Raw genomic sequence first — 14,504 nt, 5'->3', positions numbered from 1 at the left:
CATTGGAAAGTAAATTTGCACAAATATTTTTGCAAATGTTAGAGAATTTTGGTAAAAAAAATAATATTAATGTTACTTGAAAAAAGCAAATGTGACTAACATTTTGAGTCACCAAAAATAACAAAAGTGACTATCAATCGATCGGGGACGAAGGGAGTAAAAGATAAAATAAATTATAATTACACCTCCGATTTCTTATTATTTAAAATAATAGAATATTTTGGCTTACAAATAATGTCTCTTTATTGCGAATTAAAACAGTGGCAGTAAAACATAAAAATACTAAATAACTAAGTTTAAATAACAAAATTTATCTTCAAATTAAACAATATTCAAAAATAATACTTGTGTCTTATCCATCTACTAATTCTACTACAACCCTAATTTAATTAATCACGTGTAACTTTTGGATTGACGCCACTCAACCTCGTGATTAATAGACTAACCAACAAAATAAATAAGAATAATGAAGATATTGATGCCTTGGAATTGCATCATTCATCATAGTATTTGAAAGAAAATCCAGACTTCTTGAGTTTCTCTTGTAAGTCGTGAAGAAGCTCCTTAACCGTTAAAGGATTTAGATAATTAATCCAATCCCCAACCTCACCTTTCCTAAATAAAGCATTATTCTCCACAAAATCATAAAATTTACCACTTTTATTTACGTCTTTTTCCTTTAAGCTATCAAGACTACAAAGCTTGATTATCTCTTCTACAAGGCTTGCTTTCTGTTCTTCTTCCGAAAACGGGCAACCCATAAACTCCGCTAGCCTCTTTACTTGAGCACTTGGATCCGACTTGTATGCTCGTCCCAATACCCTAATATGTGATCCTCATATGGACCAAATGCAAAACCCCCCTTACAAAAAATTTCAAAATATTTCATTATCATATCCGGTGTAATGGTTTCATCTCTTTCGCATTTTAGATTAAAATGCCATAATGATATGAACGTGTCCAAAGGGTTTCGACAAACATAAACAATTTTACATTTAGAGGTCTTGATAGAATCCGGTAGAGACGGATATGGTATGTGGGTAGCAAAGAGTCGAGGCGAGGGTAGTTTGGTTAGATCAGGTTGACTTCCTTTGATTTTGGAGTAAAGTTTGAGCTCGAATTGGAGAACGAGTTCATGGGGATTTTGAGTATGAAGTGGGTGTTTAGAAAAATCAGGGAACTTATTCCGATTAATGACGGAAAAAATAAGAGATTTTAGCCAAGTAGTGCCACTTTTGGGAAGGCTGGCTAGGATAATATCCGAATCTTGTGCTTGAAAGTGTGTTTGGAATGAAATTGTGGGTTCAAGAACAAGGCACCAAAATCCTTGGTATAGATAAGTAGGATATTTACCAAGCCATAATTTGTTAGGAAGGGTGAGTTGTAGTTGTTCTAGTTTGTCTTCTTCTATATCCTCTAAAGAGTTTGTATTAGTGCTAGTTGACATGGGTATAATTAAGCTTCTAGCAGTATAATTGACTATTGTCGAGTCATGAAGAATCACTGATCTAAAAAACGATTATGTGCTACCCCGGTGTAGTACACATCAAGCGCTCACCCTCCGGGATAAGTACGACCCCGGAATTTATATGCACTCACAAACCGTACTGAAACTCAAAATACTTGCCCAAAACTAAAGGAAAATATTTAGAGTGAAGAAGAGAATATTTTTTATTTTTTGTGTGTCTCTAAAAAGATGGAGAAGCGTGAATATATATGAAAAAGGGGAGGCAACGGGCTGCACTTACAAAGGAAAATGGTCAATCAAACCTGCACCATTAAATGAAGTAAATAATTACATCAAAAAAAAAAAAATGAAGTAAATAATGGGTAGGTAAATAAAGAGGCAAATGGCTAGTCATTTACAACCAACTAGTTATTGGCCCGGGCGATGTCCCGGTTTATTATAAATTTAGTAATTTAATGAAACTATACTATGGCCTTGTTTGACACCTAGAGCTCAAATAGTGTGTGTGTGTGTTTGTTTTTAAAGATGAGATCTTAAGTACGTAGTTAGTTGTTTCTGTGAGCTAGTTGGTTTGACTATAATTTTTGTTTTTTGGTTAATATAGAAAAAATAATAAATCAAATATTTATAATTTTGATGTCAATATATACTACTTCGTATTAATTATTGCTCGTACTCTATAACTACAATTTTATGAATTAATGCACAAAAAATGGAGTAATGATTAATTTCTTACAAATTATATTATTGTGCAATTACTAAGGATTTCAAGGGGAATTTAAATTGGGGGTTACACATATATGAAAAACCTTTCAATCAAATTATATTATTGTGCAATTATTAAAAATAAATTTAGATAGAGTAGTGATTATACATATGAAGAGTTTTTCAATCAATTTAACATTAATACTTGGAGGTTAAACCAATGAAGAGTTTTTCAAGAACACTAAATATTACACTTTGATTATGTGGCAATCTTGGAATATGATGTGGCGCAATAAAACGTAAAAATGACACATGGCGTTACAACACTCCTTACCTTGGGTTTTAATAATAACTAGTATTTTAGCCCGTTCGATGCACGGGCTGGTTTTTTTTGTTGAAATGTGTTGCATATATATTTGTGTTATATGTGTCGATGTTGTTTTGGATTTTAGTTAGGTATATGTATACATAGATATTGGGTAGTATGAAATGACTTATTGATTTAATTTATATTTTAAGTTTAGGAGATGAAAATATTATTTTATTGTCTATGTAATTAGTTTAACTTTAGTTTATCATGGTAGAAATGAAACTCTTCATTTTCTTATTACTTAAATTTGCAAGTCTTGGAATGCATAAAGACTTAAAACATTATTTATTTTACTCTATTGAAAGATTAAGGGAGGTGACATGTGGCATATGAGTGATTGGTGACATGTGGCTTAGTATGAATTTGTGGTTAGAGTTTTTAAATACTAGGTATAGATATAGATGCAACTATTTATATTCATAACCCCCAAATTAATAGCACTATATGAAATCCGTGCAATGCACATTTTATTTATATTTTTAAAATAATTGTTTTTGGTATTTATGTGATAAAATTTGTTATTTTATACATTGTACCTAGTATATCAATTATTAATATTTTTATTTTAAAATGAAGTTTGAATTTCCCCTCATTCGTTATATTTTTTGATAAAATTCCTAATATAATATAATATGATATTATTTTTATTTTTAATTAATATGCTATAAAACTTTAAAATCTTATTTGCCAATTTTGCTTATGTGACATCTGAATTATTTAATTATAAAAGAAATTACAAATCTCTTATTTAATTGGCTATAACTAAATTTTCTTATATTACATGGCACATTAAGAATATTTAATCCTGCGTGGCTCTCTAAAAAATCGGGATAAAACTCTCCTTTATATATATATATACTAGTTTTGTGTCTGGGTAATGCCTAAGTGGTTGATAAACTTTTAAGATGACCTTTTTACTTCAATGTTAAATACGGTCAAATAATTCGTCCGGATAATGTAGGATATTTAGATATACAATATCATATGGAGTGTACATTTGTGCCCGGACAATACCCAGGATGATAAAATTTTAAGATAACATTTTTAATTGAATGTTAAATACGGTCAAATAATTCGTTATTATGATAATATAGGACATTTAGATATACGATATCATATGGCTTATATTTTTATACGGTGTACTTTTTGTAGTTTTGTTTTTCAATACTTACTCCGCTACTTTTCTTTTGCTGTTTTTAAATACTTGCTCCATTTTCTTATTCAGAAAGCTTTTATAATACTTAATTCATTTCTCTCAACTAATAGTGGAACCCCAATTTTATTACTTTTAGATTCTCTCTCCTCCAATTTACCTTCCACTAATCTCACTATCTCTATATTTTATTATTTTCTCCAATTTCTCCTAAAACTCATCGCATGGAGAAATGGAGCAAGTATTTAAAACGAAGGGATTAGATGTCTATATTGTTATTAACTTGAAATTATATTTATTGAAGTTTAATTATTTACACTAAACTGAAAGTATTTTCATCAAACTAAAATTATTTTTTGCTCATAGGCATAGTTCGATCAAAAGTAACCACGACAATTGCGAATCACAATAAATTCCCCTATAATGAAATATCTATAAGCATATTTGCTCATAAGAGCTACATACTCTTGATAATCTTACCTCATAACGGTAAAAAGAAAGACCTTAATGAATCAGCATCTCTTATAGGTAATTGAGTCTAACAATATATATATATATATATATATATATATATATATATATATATATATATATATATATATATACACACACATTGTTGTTTGTTTATATTGACTTTATTTTATGAGAGTTCAAATAAGGAAAGGTGGAGAAAAGGTAGATTAAATCTACAGTACCATAATTAACTTTTAAATTAATAATTTCTCATAACTTTTTTTTTTTTTTGAGGGGAAACGTTAGATAATTTCTCATAACTTCTATGGCCTACTACTCTACTACTCATTTTGGAGTAACTTTTAAAATAATTCGTTGTCACAAATTTTTTTTATACATATGACCCAAAGTAATATTCTACTGTAAATGTTCTCTCCTCTCTCTTTTTTTTTTTTTAGCTTGAAGTTAAAAAAAAACCACGTATCATTAAATAACATCATTAAATAATAGTCATACGACATCTATAATAATAAAGATCTGTAAACCACATATCTAGAGAAATATCATAACTTTTACAATCAAAATTATGACTAATTTGCATATTTGGCATAGCTCATAATCCATCGCTTCAAGCTTGACACGAGCAATAATTTTTTATATCTTTGTATCTTTCCAAGTTGAGATCTCCGCAAGCTGCACTGATGTTTTGATCGACCATTTGGTAACAAATCCCATACCCATAGGAATTCAAGTCACCTCCTCAATTATTATAAGAACCCTAAAAATAAATTTTTCATTCATGGATGAGAATCAAAATCCAAGAAAATTAGAAAAAACCCAGAAAATTGGGACAGACTCTCACAGATGGAGAAAACAAAACAAAACAAACCAAAACGTAAAACAAAACAAAACAAATAAATAAATAAATAAATATTATATATATATATATATATATATATATATATATATATATATATATATATATATATATATATATATATAAACTAAATTGAATAAAAAAAAAATAGACTATATCCGGCCTAAACAGCCAAGAAAACTAAACCCCTATAAGAGAGAAGAGAGAAGAGAGAGAGAGAAAAAAGGTGAGGCTGGTTTCTCTTATTTTTAATTTGTAAAAGTGTATATATAAGCCGAAAGAAGAATTTTATATTCAAAAATTTAGTGCTTACTCTATTCTTACCGTTTCTTTTTAGTTGGTGTTACTTTTATACTTAGATTATTACATTTGTTTTTTTTTTTTTTTATTATTATTTTTTTTAACTAGGTTAAAACCCGAGGGATGCATAGTTTATATAAAACCTATTTTAAATTTGTACATTTTAAAAATAAATCGTTATTATACATGAATATAAATAAGAATTACTTACATTTCGTAATTTAAAATATTTTATTTTCATCAAAATTATGATATATATTGTCAATTACTTTGAATAATTAGGATTTTTTTTTTCTTTTCTATTTACACTTATCATCACATTTAAATAGGAGGGAATCTAGGATAATTAGTACTCCCTCCATCCCTAAATTACATTCCTTTTTCTAGCGTTTATTCCTCACATAATAGAGAGAAAAAGGAATGTAATTTAGGGACGGAGGGAGTACTTTTTTTTAAAAAACTTATATTCAATTTGGAATTGTGGCCAAAAGTTAGTTAATGTTGGTAGTTTTGTATTCATAGGATAATCAATGTTGGTAGTTTCCTATTTATAGCTCTTTGTTATGCAATTTGATAGTTGCGTATTTAATTTATAGGCAACCAACAAACGTAGTATGCATCTATTACCTAGTACAATACTTTATCAAATACAATACTTTATCTAATACAATACTTGTAGTTTTTTTTTTTTTTTAGAAAAATTAGGAAAAAAAAATAGAATTGATGACATCATACAACAAAATGGCGGGAAATTTTTTATTGTGGAAGTGACACATAAGATAGGGAGGGGATGTATGATGTCAACAAATTTCTATTTTAGTAATAGTTTATAGATTCAAAGGAGGTACAGATTATTACATTTGTCATTGCATTAATTTCACAATTAATATTTTCAATCAATCAATAACATAATAATAAAATAGACACCAAAAATGACACATGTCACTTCCTGGTGTCGTTTTTTCCTTCCCAAAATCATTTTTCAAAAATAAATATATTCTTACTTTTTTTTATACCTTTTTTTTTTTTGAAATATACTTTTTTTTTATACCTTATTGATTGATAACTTATTTAAGTCAATAAAATTATTCTCCGCACAATTATAATAATGAAATTAAATATTCTTATTACTAATATTAATATTATTTGTGGGTTAGTTTTTAGTACAAAAAAAACGATATATTGCATCAAATTGACTTTAACAATTCAATTTATAACAATAACTATATATTAAAATATAGGTAAAATTAGGAATGCTATATGTCATCTCCTTTTTAAATAATTTTGCGCCAAAATAATTTTTTTTTTTTTTTTTTTTTGCCAAAGCTTTTTAGAGAATATTTAATGAGATGCAACAATATTATCCATACTATTTGTTAATTATATTTCATCTATAAACATCCAACAAAATATTTTTTTTTATTTAATAATATGCTACAATATTTTCCTACATATAACTTTATGACGCAATTCATAATTATTTTATTAGTCGTCCATGTAATACTCCCACTATTTTCTTTAGTATGATATAATTTTATTTTTGATTTATTTTAAATTTTTATCTTATTTTGCAATTTGATAATTATTATAAATAAATATAGTGTTAAACTAATAATAAATAGTACGTGAAAATTACTGTGCATAGCACGAGACTTAATCTAGTTATCAATAAATTAAAGAAAGTGATGTCTAACCTAACTTCCACTTATTTGATTTAAATTCACAAATACCTCAACCAAATAGACGGCCAACAAATATAATTGATGTACAAATATACAATCATTACTACTTCCTCCGTTTCTGTTTACTAACATACATTTTAAGGAAGATATTAAAGTAGGTAAATGAGAGAGTTAATTTACAAAATTTTAGATTTCATGACTTACTTCGTTCGTATACCTAATATAATCACTTCCTTAAAAAGTGTGATAAAAGGTGTGTTTCAATAATTAGAAAAAAAAAAAATAGAGGAAGTATATTCGAAAACCTAGTAAAATAAAACAGGGGATATAATTTGCAGAAGGCTTCTTTCCATTCAACGCACAACGGCACTTCCTTACCTATGATGCAAATTTAAAGCAAAATTAAAGATTTTGTTTGTCATATCATTGTATTGACTAACGTATTAAATGTTATGAAACATGGGACTATGAGTCTATGAATCTCATGAATTAAGATAAATTCTGCTGCCATCTCGATAGGGTCAGGTCCAATTAATGGTCGTACATTTCTATAACCTTAAACTTCCTTTGTTTTTTTAGATGCATCACTACAAAGCTTCAATACAACCAATTTAAAACGTGTGGAATTATTAACAATGGGAGGCCTAAATCTCAAGGCCAGCATCTTCAATCGTGGAAGCATTGCATACCATTTATTTTGGAGTTTTTTTTACTTATTATTGTCAGATGCCAACTAATACATTTAATTAATTTAATTTCATTTCATTGTTAAATTTAATGTTTATGAACGAGTAAAATGGACCACAGAGTAATTAGGATGAAAAAGTAGAGTCTGGTCTAATTCGAAAACAACTCGTATAAATGTATTGATGTAAAAATAAGTGTTCATAAGGCTACAAATAATAGAATGAATAATGAACTTGTTTGATCAAAAGGAAGATGGTGTGGCGTGACTTTATCACTGACTTGAAAACGAATTCTTGCGTAACCGGATGCATATTGTATCGCTAGTACGTTCCCTAAAGCTACACACCACTCTCACTCTAAGGCACTTTAGAGTAAGAGGTGGAGTCAGAGTAAATTTATGCCCAAAGAACAAATGTGTTTAACTAATTTTGTGTATGATGTACATCCAAGAAGAAGATAACCAAGTCAAATTAATAAGCAAGGAAGGAATTTCAAGAGGATGAATCTAGACATCAAAGGGTGATTAAATCACCATAAACATCCACTTTAATGGGAGGTTACTGTTGTAATATAAGAAGTATTTTCAAGGCTATATTAAATAAAAAAATCGAAAAGATGATCTTATGACAATGAAAGAGTATGGTGTGTCGTGATGCAAATCACTGACTTGAAAACGAATTTCCGGCACAACCGAGGTGCACAATTGTATTCGCCGGCACGTTCCCTAAAGTTAACACACCACTTCCACACAAAGGCACTTTTGGGTGGAAGGTTGGAATCAAGTAACTTATGCCCAAAGGAGTTTGTGTTTAAGCTTGTGTTAGAAGGTAATGTTCATGTGTTTCTTGAGTGTATAACATCAGATTATGAACAAGCTTTTTATAACCAAGTAAGTGAGATGAAAAGAATGAATCTAGACATTAAAGGGAGATTAACACAAGAATAAAGAATATGATTTAATCACCATAAACATCTTCTTTAATGAGAGGAGGTTACAAATGATCATCAAGAGATCAAGGAATAATCTAAGGGAAGAAGTCCGTTAGAATTCCAACGGATACCATCGCGCTTGATCGGGCAAGGCTTTGCCCGACCGGGAAAGCATCGAAGAACAAACTGATTAATTTCGAAGCTCCTCGCGCCCGATCGGGCGAGCGAAGGAATGTTTCCAAACTTTTACTCGCGCCCGACCGGGATGAATACCGCCCGACCGGGCGGTAGGGATTCCAGCAAATCCGTTATCTCTCTCGCACCCGATGGAGCACAAATAGCCCGATCAGGCGGATTCTCAATGCGATAACTTTTTTTCCTCCCTTTATTCCAACAGTTACAAGAGAATCCAAGAGATGAAGGAATAATGCTAAAAGGTGAATGTATGTAGACATGAAAAGGCCTACTCCACAACCCACTTGTGGGCAATAATCGTTGTTGGCCATAACCTACTTGTAGAGTAGGCTGATTTTTCTTATAAAATAGAGAAAAAAAAAATTAAATAAATCTACTCCACAACCCACTTGTGGGCAAACGTTGTAGGCCACAACCTCCTTTTGAAGTAAACTGATCAACTAGTGGCGGATCTTAAAACTTTTTCTTCCAGGGGCTAATAGCTCCTAGCATAATTTTACGTTCATTAGTGACTTAATTTATTTATTATCAATACATCATAATTGACCCATTTAACCAATTATAAAATTAAAAACAAGTTGTGAATTGATAGATATTAATGAATAAATAAAGAGCGAGATATCGAATGCAAAAAATGTATTATTTCGGGTGAAAACAATGGGACCTTCTGTAACACCCTAGAAATTCCTTTCCTTTAAAATACTTGTTTTGCCCTGTTTAAAAATTTAAATAGGAATATCTAAGATATTACCGCCACCGTGAAAACGGCTAAGACAATCATCAAAGACACACAGCGGAAGACTAATTTCAAAACCATTCAAAATAAGTCAACTTGAAAAGTCAACCAACGAAAGTAAAGTCAAAACCAAAGTCAAACGAAGTAAAATAAAACCATCCTACAACTTGGAACCATTGTAGGCCCTTATTAAAACCAAACCAACTTTAAAAATTTTGCGTTAGTCATGCATGATAATAATATCATAAATAATTAAAGCATTAAACACATCATATACTTATAGAAACTAGCATGATTCGCTCTTCACTCATGCCCATTCATGAATATGCTTCATCACCTGAAAACCTCCTCTCTACTTGTCCCCACTACTCGCCATTAGAAAATGGGTCGTCGTAGGGCCAAAGTAAAGACATGGCCTAACATACAAACACACACAATCAGCAAAGCTGAGTACATAAGCGTAATTAAACACACTAACATGCTTTCACCTATCAACACACACTTACCTCATTGCACCTGTTTACAAGCACACACAACAATCAACAAGACACATTAACTAGACACTAAATAATTCATTTAGCGTTGATTACGCATCGAACGAGTTTCCAACTATCCTCCCCCAAATAAATTGAGGTTAACTGACACGGGAGCTAACCGTGCCAGCGACAAAATCACTCAAAGGTGGCGGAATTCCTGCGCATAATAATAAATAAAAAGGAATGTACAACGTCCTGTACTCCATTAGAAGTTATGGTTAAATATAAAACCCCATAACTCCTCCCATTGTTCATACTCAAGGTATATACGTTCCAAGAGTTTTGGTGCGTAATCTCTTTCAATTTACGTTATTTACATGTTATTGGACTTGGTGATGACTCTCAAAGCATAATAAATCAATCAACCATAATTATTCAATCAACCAAACATACCAATTTAATTCTTGAATAATTAGTGACCACATATTATTTAATGTTGAACCCTTTTTAATTCTACCTTAGTGTCAAAGACACCTTAAACGCATAAAGCACCAAAAATCATATCCCTCGGTGTTAAAAACACCTTAAGTGCACAAAGGCACCAACATAAAATTTATTCCTTGTGTACATAGACACTTATATAGCTCCTTCCTCATGCTTAAAGCATCAATAAAAATTATTTGAACCGTAATAAAAATGACTTTTCAATATTCCAAACATAATTAAACATATAGTTTAATTAATCATGCATTCTAACATGCCATAAATAAAAGTGTGGTTCAAACACAACATGCCCAAAATATAATTTTCCAATCCATAAACCATCACAAATAATTCATGCTTCACAATTCAATCACCAACACCATTAATTCACAATTCCATACATAAACCTTAGCATGATACTACTTGTAATTGATTGAAATCAAGCCTAGCATGATTCTACATCATCAAAATATGCTAAGTACGCGAACGTACCTCAAATAAGCTCTTGAAATAACCGAGTACTCTACAACAATTCTTGAACCAAGTCTCCTACATAAAGGGACAATAATACTATATTAATTACCCTTGTATACACAATTTCCAGCAACTTAAACTCACTTTAAATAACTTATAATAATCTGAAAATTATTTAAAAACCCCTAATTAAACTCCTTTTTAATGGATAATCACACCCTTTTATTAAAAATCACAATTATACTACTTTAAATAAAATTCCAACATTTTAAACTAATCAAAAATCCCTTAAAACTTCATCAAAATACATCTTTATACTTAAATTATCCATAGAAACATTAAATTATCTCTTACCCCTTTTAAACTCAAGGATAAAATTTAATGCATAAAATAAAACTTCGTTAAAAATAAAAAACTGCCCGAAAATCATATTTAGAGGCTGAATTTGGCCACGAGAGGGTGGTGCTCATTACCAAAGGTAGTGATTCTTTCTTAAAACGTTGTTTCCACACGAAAAACACTACTTTTTTTTTTGATCAAAATCGGAGGAGCTCAGAACCTGATCGGGATTAAAACGGGATTAACATTAACGAACGGAAATCTAATAATTAAAACATGAATTTACGTGTTCAAAATAATATGGAATTAAGTTAAACTAATAAGTACTTATAATCACCAAAATTTCAAAACATCATTACTATAAAAGCCCTAAATCAATTATTCATAAAAACTTTAAAATCATGATTTTCAATAATTAAAAACCCTAGGTTATAAAATTTACAAAATCTGAAAATTATAAAGTTTAATCATCAAAATACAATTTGATACTAAATAAATTAATTTCAAACAATAAAATCAAAGCCCATGAATCAATAATTATAATTACATAAATTAATAAAACAAAGGAGAGATAAAATAAGACTAACCTTTTAGTGTGGAAAATTTTTGGGGATTCATGGGGTATTTATAGAGTAGAAAGTGTAGGGTTAAATTTGGGCTTATAAAAATGTGGGCTTGAGTTATGGGATAGGGCTTAAGTTATGGGTTTTGGAATGGGTTATTCCGATAAGAGTATGTAGGAATAATTTACATTGCCCAATAATTAATAAACGTTTGGCCCAAAACATATTTTACTTTTATAAAACTTTATATTATTTAAAATACTTTAACCCTTTAAAATATTTAATTAAAATACTTGAGCCATTGACAATACATTTTATTAATACTTAAATACTTTATAAAAATACATAAAAAAATACGGGGTATTACACCTTCGGATAGGCCCTTTGTGGTGGCCTGAAGACTGAACTCGGTCCAAGTGATGGCTGGGCCGAGGATTTCCTGCACAGCAAACACACGTAAACTAACCTCGGGGGTTGTTCTGAGGAAGGCCCCTCCGATGTCGAAGTCAATACGGTGTCTAGAGAGGTAAAGCTATGCAAGAGTATTAATTATATTGCTTGAGGCTTTAAGTGAATTAATGTAGATAGAGAAGATTGAATGCTTATATACCTTGACATAAGGGGGAAAATGGGCCTTAAGTCAAGTGGGCTGGCCACGTTGGCTGGGCCTTTGACTGACTTGGCATGGACAATAGAGTTCAACCTTGACCTTGGGCTTTGTTATTGAATCATTTATGGACTGGCCTTATTGGAGTAAATTAGACCCAAACAACTTGCCCTAGACCCGATTTGGAAACACGACGGGTCGGGTTTTGACTTGCAAAAATGGAGAGAAGTAAATTATTTAATTGAAAATTTTTTAAAAATTAGAATTTAGCTGTCATTAATGAAATAACGGCTATTTAGGGAGTAATTAAGGAAGTTGGAAGGATTAGTGGGTAGTTAATTTTGAGGGAATGTGTTTAACGGTTACTTAATGTGAAGTTAGTGGGATTTTAGTGGTACGGACTCCAAGAATTCCATTTCTAGAAAGATTTAAGCCCCTCGTCCACTCTCTCTCCTCCTTTCTTCACCAATTCACACTCAAACTCGCGCAAACCCTTGTTTTTAACTTCTAATTCTTCGCCTATTCTCTGAGATTTAGACTCCGAAATCAAAGATCGTTGCTACAAACTTGTAGGTTGACAAATTTCGCATCAAATAAAGGTAATTTTATTCTGTTTTCCTTGACTTTTCTCTCAAACTTTCGAGTGGTCGAGTTATGGCTCGAGGTCAAGAACGACGGCCTAGGAACGTTGAAATGGTTAAGGAGAGGAAATTCCCCAACTTGAGCAATGGCAGGCCAGGCCGATGAACGAAAGGCCCCCTCAGGGTAGCCGAAACCCTTGTTTTGGGGTTAGGCCAGCCATTTCCGCTGGCGGAGCGGGAATCTACGTTTTTCGATATCTTCCGCGCCTCCTCGAGGAACGGAGGAGTCTAGCACCTCGGGTCGGATGGAACCTTCGGCTTCTGCACCTTGGGAAATGCCCCCTAGGGCTTAGGAATGGGCAGATATGCAGCAGAATTTTGGGGTGATGACGTCCAGGCCCTATACTTGGTGGGTGGAGAATGGGTCCACCTATCGGGCTTTGCCGAGAAACTCGAGTTCTTTTACGACATAATGGAGGAGGATGGGTACTGGTGTCGAATGCCCACTGCTTCTAATAGAATTCATCGTCCACCCCTGGCTGCGTGGGGGTGTACACTCGACAATTGCAGTACGAGCTTCTGTTCCCCTTGCACCCCTTCATTGCGGGGGTGTTGAACTCCTACCGTATTTCTCTGTGCCAGTTGACCCCGGTCAATATTTGAAGGATAATGACATATCTTTGGGTGTACCTGTTCAATGCCTTCAGTCGAGCTTGCACTGTTTAAGAAGCTGCACAACCTTGTGCAGAACCTTCAGAGTGACCATGGTCCTAGCTGGTGGCAAATTGAGAATGTGAGGAAGAACCTCATAATGTGGCCAAATGACACTTCGGATAAGGACTAGAGAGGCCAGTGGATATGGTCAGAGCTCCTTCGGATCCTGATCATCCGAAATTTTTCGGTGCTTCCCGATATTTGGCGGAGCCTGATCTAGAAATGAAGGGTCTTGGCCCTGAAGAAGATGGGGCAGTCGGGGAACCTAACTATATTCAACTGACCTCTTCGACAAAAAGAGGAATCTTGGGGGAACGGACCAAATGTATTATATGCCCGAGACTTGGCTACCTGACATCCACTATGCCTTTAAGGAGCACATGATGGTTGTCATCGGCGTCAGCCAAAAGTATCGAGGTGATAAGGATCTTCGGCTGGGGCCGAGGTCTTCATTCTTTTGTTATTTGCCTTAATTTTTAGTGTTTTCAGCATTTATTTCTACTTTGCTGATCCATCTTATGTTTGTTGCTCAGCGCTGTACGAGGGAAACACTAGTGTTGACTCTCCGCGCTTGGGGATTGATGCTAGCAGGATTGTGACGAGTAGCAAGCCTGAAATCACCAAATGCGATGATCATCCTCTTTCTCTACATGCCAAGGGGTTTATGATTGTTCCCGCCGCTGATTATCTGAAGCAGAAATCTTGGTGGGA

The 14,504-nt window shown here is 32.2% G+C and overlaps 1 pseudogene; it reads right to left on the bottom strand.

Moving 5' to 3' along the window:
- Window positions 1-494: 494 nt before the first annotated feature.
- LOC145642644 (cytosolic sulfotransferase 15 pseudogene) lies at window positions 495-1,447 on the bottom strand (annotated as a pseudogene).
- Window positions 1,448-14,504: the final 13,057 nt, after the last annotated feature.

The sequence above is a fragment of the Chenopodium album genome, chromosome 8 (genome assembly GCF_948465745.1).
Source record: "Chenopodium album chromosome 8, dcCheAlbu1.1, whole genome shotgun sequence".
Classification (NCBI taxonomy): Eukaryota; Viridiplantae; Streptophyta; class Magnoliopsida; order Caryophyllales; family Amaranthaceae; genus Chenopodium; species Chenopodium album.
Note: the sequence above shows the minus strand (reverse complement) of the source record. Positions and strands in the feature narration are given on the sequence as shown.